The following is a 12,299-nucleotide window of genomic DNA, read 5'->3' on the forward strand; positions in this document are numbered from 1 at the left end:
CGTATTGGCCTCTTTAGCCACCAGCGTGCTTGTGACAAACGTGGGTAGAGCCCTCCCCAAATCTTCGTTCGCGAAGCCTAGACATGATGGACATAAATTATTCTCTTATGCATGGTATACTGGTTTTGACTAACTTCCTAATCTTGGTTGCATATCCCTTGGGGCTACATGTCAAGATATGACAGAGCTGCAACACAGCAAGCAGGATATAATGAATAAGATACTAAAACTCATATGGTTTGCGTGCTGTGCTCTCTTCTTGTGCAGGTTCCAAGGATATGTGGTGATACTATTGTCTGGTCAAGCATAGACCTCAGTTTACATTCTTCATTTTCACAACAAAGAACTGGGAAGGAATTTGCATTTTGCCTAGTTTAAATGTATACAGTGACTTTTAGAGAAGTTAATTAGCTTTATGGTACAGTGCAATATGTTTGGCTACTACAAGTTTCTTGTGAAAGGAGAGTGAAACATCCTGTATATAAGCAGTTTTTTCATTGTTTGTACCTTACAGTTATAAAAAGCCACAACTTTCTTAGATTCTTGAACCCAGACTTCGTACATTGGTCCTTTTAGTTCTGTGAAAGCAAGCTGCCTACATAGGTACTAGACAGATAGATTTAGAGTTAAGTTTTTTATATTTATATTTATATGTAAATATGTAAATATATATCTCTCATTCCATTTTCTATTGAAACATTTTCAACTGAGCCGAATGAAGATGGAATTTCATAATTTCCCATAATTAGATTTTATGCTTACAGATTGATACAAGCAAGTTATTGCTAAAAACAGTCACAGTTTCTTCTCACACTGAGCTGCATTTGTGTGTTCATGTGAACAAAAGTACAGATTTTAGTGAATTTATTATTTGGGCATTTCCAGAGGTTGATTTTTTTTTAATCTCTATGATTGACATAGGGTTTAACTTCTTTGTTTGCTTTATCTGCATGTGCAATTATTGACGTCATCCAGATTTATTTTTATCATGTAGACATGCTAACATAGATCTGTTTAAAACTCGGTTCAACCTTATGTGTATGTAGTGATGGTTTCTCTGCCATGTATAAAATGGTATAATAAGGTCTCCATCTATCTATAAAATCTGAAGGAAAGATAAATTAAAACAAGGCATCTCAAAACATATCAATTCTATTTTTACAGAAAGCAAACTCAGTGACTGTCCGCTGAAGATCCCAAGAAGTGATTTTCTGTGAATACATAAAATCTGCTAACTTATGCACTGACTTGTTAATAACTTTTTTTCACAATGGGGCTGTTGTGTAGTTTCCATAATGCTGTAAATCATGATTAAACACATAAAAAAGATTGTTGCTGAAGATCCATTTTAAGCCAAGTGAAACATAATGCAATATAAAATTTACATCATTTTCTTGATTAACCTTGATGAACCTTCAGTCATTATCCATTATGGTAAGAGTAAATTGGAAATGTTGCTTTGTTAATAAAACATGTATAGACATTTTCATGAGTCATAGATTTGATGGTTATTAACAGCTGACACATTCATAATGAAATACTGTGCTTTGGCTTTCCATGAAAGTACAATACTATGTAAGGCTGCACTCCTGTGTCCTGTACTTCAGGACTGTATTTTGGTACTCTTTGGACATCAGATAATTTTGAATATTGATTTAAAATCAGAACATAATACAATCAAGAGTTTTCACAGCTTGAACATTTCGGTGCTGAATCTCTGTGTATCTTTCACTTGTGTGTTTCATAGGGATTCTTAGCAGCACCAAAATAATTTAACAACTTAAAACTACTCATCTTTGTCATCCATGGAAGCCTGTGAAGTTTTGTTCCTTTTGCCTCTATGCCAGGAATGTTTTCTAATACACGCTGCTGTTGCCTGTGTAGTGGCCAAGTGCTCTTAGAGCTGGCCTTAATGATTTAAACTAGGTTTGAAGGGAGAAGGGCATAAAACCAGGCTCAATAGAGGTGAGCCTAGGGGTGGCATGCCAGTGTTGGGGGTGAAATCAATAGCCCAGCTGAAGCGCATCTGTACCAATGCATGAAGTGTAAGTAGCAAACAGGAGGAGCGGGAAGCCATTGTGCAGCAGGGAAACTATGATGTAGTCACCAACGTGGAAATGATATGGGATGACTCGCATGACTGGAGTGCTGCCATGGATGGTTCTAGGCTCTTCAGGGGGGATAGGCAAGGAAGGAGAAGTGGTGGGGTGGCTCCGTACATTAAGGAGTGTTTTGACTCTACAGAGCTCAAGAATAGTGATGATAAGGTTGAATGCCTATGGGTGAGAGTAAGGGAGAAGGTTAACAAGGCAGACATCCTGATAAGAGTCTGTTACAGACCACTGAACGAGGATGAAGAGACAGATGAAAGCTTCTATAAAAGGCTGGCTAATGTTTCACGATTGCTAGCTCTTGTTTTTGTGAGAGACTTTAATGTGCTGGATGTCTGCTGGAAACTGAGCATAGTGGAGAGGAGGCAGTCTAGGAGGTTCCTGGAGTGTGTGGAAGGTAAATTCCCAACACAGCTGATAAGTTAGTCTACCAGGGGTGGTGCCCCTCTGTTTATGAACTGCTGACTTGCTGTTCATGAACAGAGAAGGGCTGCTGGGAGGTGCGCTGGTCAGAAGCCATCTTGGGCACAGTGGCCATAAAATTATAGAGTTTTCAGTTCTTGGTGAAGTAAGGAAGGGAGTCAGCAGAGACTGGTGGTGAATAGAACTACATCCAGTTGGCAGCTGATCATTTATGGTGTTCCCTCAGGCTCAGTTTTGAGGCCAGTTCTGTTTAATATCTTCTTCAATGATCTGGAAGAGGGGATTGAGTGCACTCTCGGTCAGTTCACAGATGACACTAAGCTGCATGGGAGTGCTGATCTGTTAGAGAGCAGGAATGCTCTGCAGAGGCATCTGGACAGGCTGGCCAAGTCCAGTTGCATAGGATTCAGTAAGGTGAAGTGATTGGTCCTGAACTTAGGTCACAACAACCCTACACAGTACTACAGGCGGGGGACAGAGTGGCTGGAATACGGCCCAGCAGTAAAGGACCTGGTGGTGCTGGTTGACAGCCCCTGAACATGAGCCAGCAGTGTGCCCAGGTGGCCAAGAAGGCCAATGGCATCGTGACCTGTATCAGCAATAGTGTGGCCAGCAGGATTAGGGAAGTGATTGTTCCTCAGTACTCTGCACTGGTGAGGCCACACCTCGAATGCCCCTCCCTACAAGAAAGACATGGAGGTGCTGTAGCATGTTCAGAAAAGGGCAACAGAGCTAATAAAGGGTCTGGACTACAAGTCCTTTGAAGCAGTGAGCTGGGGTTATTTAATGTGGAGGAGGGGAGGCTGGAGGGTGACCTTATCACTTACCTCTACAATTTCCTGAAGGGAGGTTGTAGCCAGGTCGGGGTCAGCCTCTTCTCCCAGGCAACCAGCGACAGGACAAGAGGAACCTCCCTCAAGCTGTGCCAGGGGAGGTTCAGGTTAGACATCAGATTGCACCAGGGTGAATTGCATGGTAACATTTTTCTACCAGTTGCAAGCTTTCAATTTGTGTGTGCCATGTGAAGTATACCTTGGTGTATTTACCAGTCCTGCAATTAGCTGTGGGTGGATGGGCCACTGTACAGAGCCCCCTGGAAAGAATAGGCTACTTATTGCTTGAAAAAAAATGGGTACAAGGAGGCGTTTCTTTTCTGAAAAAGGCCTTTTTTTAAAGAAAAATATCATAGAGGCAAAACGTATTTTTTCACAATTTTTAGGAGACTTTTTAATTCGTTTAGATTTTGCTAGGTTTCAGGAAACTTTTTAAATTTTTATTAGGTGTTGTTAGGTTAAATTTTTTTAAAGTTTTAATTTTTTTATTACTGAAACTAGCACTGAAAATCTTTATTGACTGAAAACCAGTTTTCAGCAAACACATCAATAGGAAGCTCAACAAACATTTTAAATAAAGTATTAAACACTTACTGCAAAATGTCAAATAGATTTTTAAAAGGCCAGAATTTTTTCATTACACTTTAAAAGTTCAGAACATCCCTAGAAATCACACAGTGATAGGAGTAAATTCAGTTTATTGCACCACTCAGTCTGACCAAGACTGTATGAATAATTTGCATATGTGTGCACATCCTCTACAGAGATGAGGCAATAAAAAAAATGCTATAATTTTTTACTAATTATGACTGTAAAGAGCCTAAAAAAGTATTATCAAGGAAGAAAACCACACAGGCTTGTCAGATCGTAACTGGAACGGTTTCCCATGCATAAAGATGCAGTGAAAAGCAAAAGTCAGTCTGGAGGTACACAGACAAGTGGGGAGTTGTGTCTGACATCTCATGCAGGGAAGGAATGTAAGAAGAAACTGCATCAGATATAGACATCACCAAGTTAGGTAAAGCCTTGTGTAGTAGCCCAGGGAATTCAGCATTGTTAGGTTAGACAGAAAAAAAGGTTTCTCATTGATTCCCTCAGCTGAGAGAAGCCCTGAGGAGAAGGACTTGGGGGTGTTGGTTGATGAGAAGCTCAGCATGGCCTGACAATGTGCACTTGCAGCCCAGAAAGCCAGCTGTGTCCTGGGCTGCATCAAAAGCAGTGTGACCACCAGGTCAAGGGAGGTGATTCTGCCCCTCTATTTCACTCTGGTGAGATCCCATCTGAAGTACCGCATCCAGTTCTGGGATCCTCAGGACAGGAAGGATGTGGACCTGTTGGATTGAGTCCATAGGAGGGCCATGAAGATGATCATAGGGCTGGAGCCCCTCTCCAGTGAAGACAGGATGAGAGTGTTGTGTTTGTTCAGCCTGGAAAAGAGGACACTCCAGGGAGACCTTACAGCACCTTCCAGTACCTAAAGGGGACTGACGAGAGCTGGGGAGAGACTTTGTACAAGGGCATGTAGTGACAGGACAAGGGGGAATGGCTTCAGACTGGAAAGAGAGTGGGTTTAGATTAGATATAAGGAAGAAATTCTTTGTTATGAGGGTGACAAGAGAGTGGAACAGGTTACTCAGGGAAGCTTGAATGCCCCATGTCTGGAATTGTGCGAGGCCAGACTGGATGAGGCTTGGAGCAACCTGGTGTAGTGGAAGGTCTCCCTGCCCATGGTAGGGGAGCTGGAACTAGATGATCTTTAAGGTCCCTTCCAGTCCAAACCATTCTGTGATTCTGTTGTATTTTTTAGTTACGACATAAAACTAACATTAACGAAAATAAAAGGGCTTCATTGTGGTCTGTCATGTTTGTGCTCTTCAGTCTTGATTTCGTTTTTATCTCCACCTGGAAAATAGAGATGAGGATACAAAAGGAATACTTTGTCATATCTACAGTATCTGTTTCTTGGCAGCCAAAATCTCCACTTAATTTCTGGAGGTTTTAAATATAATTTTGGATTCTGAAGAAAAAGAAACAGTCATTCCAGGTGTAAGATGATTAACAGCGGTGAATTTTACACTTGTGAATATACTTTTGAAGAGTGTATTGTTAGAGCAGTACAACATTAAAAGTAATATTAATGTTTTGTTTCTAGTAACAGTGTTGTTACTAGATCTTCATCCATCTTAGGCATTTTTGCTAGCAGTTTTAGTGTTAGACAATAATAAGGTGTTGAATATAGGATTACATATTAATACTGAATGGCATATGTTTGGATATATGTGTATCCTGTAGGTATGGACTGGTAGATTTTTATCATGTGATAAAGTTATTTTTCCTGAAAGTAAAAATAAATTAGAATTATGTCTCAATTTCTCTTATTGGGCAAAACTTCACAGAGGGAAGAAAATGTGCATGTTTTATCTGTAGCAGGGCTGGAAGAGGTGCTCTTAATAGTGTTGAACTAGACTGGAATTTTTTTTTTAACGTTCCTCTGTTATGATGCTCTGGGTCAACAACGTAGATCCCAGTCTCAATTGCAGCCCTGGGTTTTCTCAGTATTTCAATATGTATTTAAAATTCAGTCAGGTTGCATGCAAAGCACTCATGCATTTTTTGAATGTCCAGTGTGAGTGCCTGTAAGTTAATAACTGCACCCACAATCAGCCTTTCCTTGATTCCTTCCAGTTGCCCAGTGTTAGCCCTCAGAAGACCTGACTCAAATGCTACAGTGCTGATTTTGCAGATATGATATGTATATATTCATTCATTTGGTGGATGTAATATATCTGCCCCTGAAAATATAGCTCCTCGTTTTGGACATGGAATTTGTAGGCAGATAATTAAAGCAATCTCACACCTTCCAGCCTGCACCTGCCACCGTGCAAGCAGCCGCCCCAGCTCAGCTCCCCCTGATCATATTCATGTTTGGTCGGTAGTGTTTCATGGCTAATACAAATCATAAACAGGCTGTAAAAGCTGAAGCATCAATGAATCCTAGCTTTAAAATTGCTGGAAGGTAAAGTTTTAAAACTGATACTGCAAAGTGAAAAATGAAATTTAACCAGGCATTTTGGTGAAGGAAAAATAATTTATTGGATGTAAGATGAAAAGCTGTGAGAGTAAACATCAATCTCGTCTTAGACACATGTCATTGATTGATGTTTGCTCTGTGCTGCTGCCTGGAGGTAAACTCTTTGAAATAGCAAAATAGGTACTTTATCTGTCTGTGGATTGGAGCACAGTTTGTTAAGTTACTGCTTTTTTGAGACCCTGCTACATCTTTATGTTCAATCAAAGTGAAAACAGTAAATCAGAGTAATTGCTTTACCCCATGGCATTCCTGTTTGTAAATGGGAAAAAATACTGTAAAAATCATCAAATTAACTTCTTCTGTTTAAGCTAGATAAAAAGTCTAAAAAGTCTAGTTGAAACTTAGGAAGGTATTTCATTGATTATGGCACTTGTTCATCAAAGGCAGCCCCTTTGTCATAATTTAAATAATAGTTCAAATATGATTAGGAAAAACATTTAATGCTCAAAAATGTAAGGTTGCCATCTCTCAAAGCTCCCCTACCCCATTATCAATGAATTTCCAAACAGGTATCAGTTATACTTAGCTGGAAATGGAACCGGTACCAAGAAATTGGCCAGCAAAAACCCTGGACATGAACAGTGAAAGAGAAAACAGGCATTAAATGTTTTAACACTTTCATGTTAAGCACAGCAATTCAGCAAACAATATAACCCTGTTGTAATTAAATCATCAGAGTTAAGACTATTTTCTAAAAATGCCAGGGACTGTTGCCTTTACAGGGTTTCAGGCTGGTTAGTTGTTTCGAGTTTTAAAATATGGCAGAGATACAGGAATGATAGTATATTTAATTCAGAATCCACATTCCATTCTGAATTGAGTTTTGAAATCACTGTCCTGAATCAGGGCTGGACTGCTTTTTTATTGTGTTGTGTAAGTTTTTCCTTTGACTTTCTCTATTTAGCTACTTTGGCATAAATGTAGTAATTCAGAGGAGAATTAGACTATTAAATATTTAAGAAAATGTCCTCACTTCAGCCTGAAATTTAGTATATTGACTTGTGTGCCAGATTAAAATTTGTGGAAAAATGTTCAGAATAATAGTGGACCATTTTAAAATTTATTTTCTTGAAATATTGCCTGTTTTCCATGGCTTTGAAGCAGTTCCAACTTTGTTCATAATTCAAAAATGACTGTGTGCTAAAGTTTAATTTCAAAGATGTATGTGTCCTTGCAGAAAACTTGTTCACAGGTCTGGTTTGTTCTTGAAGTGCACATATCTTTTAGTCACTTATGGTATGAGTTGTGTTTCTGGGATGGATTTTTGTTTGTTTGTTTGGAACAAGATCAGCACTGTACGCTCCCAGGGGATATTCAGGGTCTGCACCTGGCAGGTTGGGGATGATGTCGTTCCCATGACACTGGGAGTGAGTGTTGTAGTCTCATGGCATTTTGATGGAGCCTTTAAATGTGATTACAGAAGAAGAAGGGTCAGTTTAGGATCCAGTGGGGAGGTTGATAAAATCCAGTAAAGAGGCTCAGCCCTGGGAACTATGTCTTCGCTAGCAAAGACCTGCCAGGAGCCCGCAGGAACTGTGGGTTTGCCAGTTTAAGAAATAGTTGAATGGTGAAGCATCAACTCTGCTTTTGTAATTAATATGTCTAGACTTCAGGTTCTGAAAGTTTTATTCTAAGTGCCATGGGTAGCTGGTGGGGTGAAGGACATCAGTTTCCTGGGTAAACATTAACTGCAAATAAACAAGCTACACCAGCTAAATTTATATCACAATATTTGGGGGGGGGGGTAGAAGGAAGGTGAGTGTGTATGTGGGTATAGCAAAAACCTTCACAATTCAGAAATAATGAACTAAATCTTTGGACTGGAAAATTATATTGGAAGGTCTGGAAAGGCAAAGGTGAGATTTCATGTTGCTGTAAATGATAAGTTCAGAAACTGCAGCCAGGTCTGCATATACATGTGGTAACACCATCCTCTGTCATGCTGGTAGGGCTGCCTGGGTCACAGCCCCCTTCCTTTGCCAGAAAATAAACTGATGCCAGGCAAGGGGAGTACCAGCAATCTCACTTTCAATTTACCTACCCATGTCTTTAACAGCCTCAAAGATGCCAGCTGTTATAAGGATGGTGATCTTGTAACAAAATAACACCACCCTTCCTGAATCTCTCCTTAGTGATGCAGCAATTTTGTGGTTTCTGAAAAGGTCAGGCAGCATCGTTAATACACACCATACGCCTGCAAAGGCGTGTAATTCCTCAGTGAAGGTGCAGTGCTTTCATTTGTGGGAAAGGACGTCTTCCTCTGAATGCAAATTTGGGCATTCCCTAAAACAGAAGGACAGTAGGATACATTGGTGCACTGTCTCCACCCAGTTCATTATGGAGATTAGACCTTTTTATTTGAGCTGCTCCAAGAAGTGATGTCTGAGGGAGGTAAATAGAGTCAGAAACAGTGTGCTTTAAAAAAAAAATAGAAAGGAAAGGAAAGAAAGAAAAGGAGATTTTTCAACATTTAAAACTTTAGACTTTTTATATGATTACTTTCAGCCTAGCCTGAGGCAACATAACTCTTTGGACTTTGTAGGAGATTAAATCCAGCTGCAGGTTTTTCAGGTAAAATTATTGCTCTGCTCCTAGGCTGCCCCCTGAGCCATCTCAATTTCTAATTAAGGACTAAAGGAAATGGTTCCTTCTGATATCAGGAGTAGCGTGAAGAAAGCTGTGAGTATTTCTGTGGGGAGACTTGTATCACTACCACTCTCCCATCAGGCACCAGCATGCCTAGGCTCTTCTCTTCAGGCTGCTCACCTTGCACACAGCCAAAGAGTGGGTAGTCATCAAGGTGATCTTCCAAAAGGCATCACAACAGATCAAAACTTATTGAACATACGTACTCTGAGAAGTTTGGAAATCCATTGGAATTCTGATTTATCAAATATCTGAGAGTGAAATTACTCAAAGTATCCTGGAAAAATCAGGGAAGGTACGACAGCTGTGACCATGTGGTGGTGATGGTGTGCTGAAAGTGCTTTGAGACTGAGACATTGGTATTTAGACCCAATTAATTGGTAAATCCAGTGTGTGCCTTGGCAGATCTTAGGGTTGAGATAAATCAAAAAAAGCAGTGTGCCAAATCTGAGATAGTTTAATTTCTATCATACAACCTTTATTCATATATAACTTTTGCAAGTATTTGACTTGTTTCCTGTGCTTTGGTTTGTGTCCTCTAAGCATGAATTTGAAACAGATGCAGCATTTTAAAACTAATGGTATACCATATAAAAACTATTTAAATTCACCCTTTTGGAATTTGACCTGTATGAAACAAATATAAATGACAGTGACTTCTGAGAGATGAGTATTTGCCTGTTCTTTAGTTTCCAAGTCTTACAAAACTGCTTCAACATTTTGGCCCATACTAGCAAAATTCTTCATCAGTAAGCTGATGTATAAGCATGGATATTACACATATATATGTAGATATCACTCACATATGTACATATCCCTCAATGAAGAAAAAATCATGAGATTTTCACGAGCTTGTTCTTCATGTCTGAGCTGTGGAAATGACATGCTGTAAACGATTAACAAGTAGATGTACCTTTGGGATTGTTTTAAATTGCAAATTAAAAAAAATAGAGAAGAAAACTATTAAAAAGAACTGTTTTCCATTAACTGAAGTGTTTGCAATAAAGACAATTATAGCAGTTGGCAGTATTCTCCTTGAACCAAAACAAATAAATACATTTGGTGACATACGTTCAAGGAAATGTGATTGCTACAATGTTCATGCAAATAAGGAACAGCCTCACAAATGCTAGACATTTTGCCATCTGGTATTACCAAAGGAACACAACTCTCAACTTGTAGCTCTTCCTAACTTACTGCTTATAGATGGCATGTTAGGCATTGTCACACAGTTCTGCCATTTGCATAATCATTCTGAATTATTGCAGGTTGTGCATTGCATTGCCAGCAGTGAGCTCATTTGAGAAGGGGGTTCAGAGACCTGGTGACTTGTACGTCTTCATCAAGTATGTCTCCATCCAATAAAGGGATAAAAATGTCCTTCCATTTCAGGAGTATCACACCAGTGCATTTTTAAATTTGTATGAGACCTAGTGAAGAATGCTGCACTTGCTTACTTCTTAGAAATTGGGTAGAGACCAGTATTATAATTAATCTCAGGGAAACTGCCCATTCTCTATTTAATTGCAAGCTAAAGTCCAAATGCAAAGCATCTCAAAGAGAGAAGAGATTCCAGATGGGGTCATGTAGCTGAGGATGAAGTTATAACCCGATCCCTGCAACTCCAGAAAAACCCAACCTAACAACAACTATTCATTGTGGCAGAAAGTCTGCTTTAGACACAGAGGTGGTTGCTAACTGACTTAGCTGATGGGAGTATACTCAGTGGCATGATGTAGTAACTGAAGACCTTTGCTCCCATAGCAGTCAATGACAACTGCTCTGCCTCTGGCCTTGGCAGCATGTGTACCAGATGATCTCGTGCACAGGGACCCAATGGGGAGGCCTTCGCTATCCCCTTCTTCCTGGAGGAAGGCATTTTCCAAAATTCCACCCCTACAATTGCTGCCTTATACACTGCTTTCCAAGGAGAGCGTGTTGGCCTGAATACCATGTATTGCTCATGAAAAATATGGTATAAAACCCCAAAAAACCTCAACCACCTGTAAGTTGAATAAACAGATATGTATTTGGATGCTGTCTCCAACCTGCTATCCTGAAACCCTGTGCTTTACAATAAGCCCCTGTGTCTGAGAGCCCTGCTCTGAGCCTGGCATCTGCCCTCAGACCCATCAGAAGGGTACTGTGCAGTCCAGTTCGAGTTAGCGGCATTAACAAGCAAACACAAGATTTTGTGTTCCTTTGGTGACTGCTGAGGCATTGTTTTTAAACGCTAATAGTGCCTAACATATCCTATGTATTTTCAGCTCCCTCAAGTCTTGAATTAGAATCAGATCACTGTTGGCCTTTTGGCTGCCTTGCCTTAGGCATACTAGGTAGCATCACGTGGGTAGCCAATGCAACATATGTTTTACTAACTGGGAAGTTGGTTAGTAAGACGATGTTTTTCTTATTAACACGTTGTGCACTTACATGACATTAATATATATTCCTACTTTACAGATTTACAGTGCCAGAAGAAAAGCATTAGCTGAGCTAAGCAAAACAGGCAATCAGCATACTTGGCACATTGTCCTGAAATAACACATAAACTTTCTTAGACACGTTGGTTTTCTCTGTGAGGAGAATAAAACATAACAGACTGAAATGTGTAAACCTGTGTGGCTTCTCTGGTTTATGTTGTCATGCATTAAACTAGAAATCTGGGGGGGGGGGGAAGAAAAAAATTATTCTGAATGTCTGTATTGGAGCCAAAGTAGTTAATTTCTAAAAATTAATTCTTTTGTGTAATGCAGTGATTTTATTCTCTCTCCAGCTACACTCTACCAGCCATACATGCACTGTCATGCCAGTATTCATTTATTCATGTTCTGAAGTTGTGGTAGTGTCAAATCCATCAGAGAGAGGAATTGTTTTAGTAGTAGTTTCACGACTTGGCTGATTAACAGAGATCAGAAGAAGCAACCTAACTGTGGAAACCACTACAGCATATAGTTTTAACAGCTCTTTAGGGAGCTAGTTAATGAAAGAATCACTACAGAAACACATCCATGTGAAAAAAAGGAGCATGCAACACTCAGAGGATATGTCATAAGTGGAAATATGTTCATAATTTCTATTTACTCATAGCTGTAATTACCCTCTGCCTTAAGAGTACTTTCAGTCTTTGTCAAAGTTGCTTAGATATTTCCTTTATCATATTTCAAGCAGAGAAGTTCTGCATAGACTAGATCC

At 39.7% G+C, this 12,299-nt stretch overlaps 1 protein-coding gene across 3 annotated transcripts in view; it reads left to right on the forward strand.

Moving 5' to 3' along the window:
* Nucleotides 1-12,299, forward strand: part of AFF3 (AF4/FMR2 family member 3) — a 329,927-nt gene that overhangs the window by 37,653 nt on the left and 279,975 nt on the right. The window lies entirely within an intron of this gene.

Source organism: Lepidothrix coronata, unplaced genomic scaffold, assembly GCF_001604755.1.
Source record: "Lepidothrix coronata isolate B3197 unplaced genomic scaffold, Lepidothrix_coronata-1.0 Scaffold68, whole genome shotgun sequence".
Classification (NCBI taxonomy): domain Eukaryota; kingdom Metazoa; phylum Chordata; class Aves; order Passeriformes; family Pipridae; genus Lepidothrix; species Lepidothrix coronata.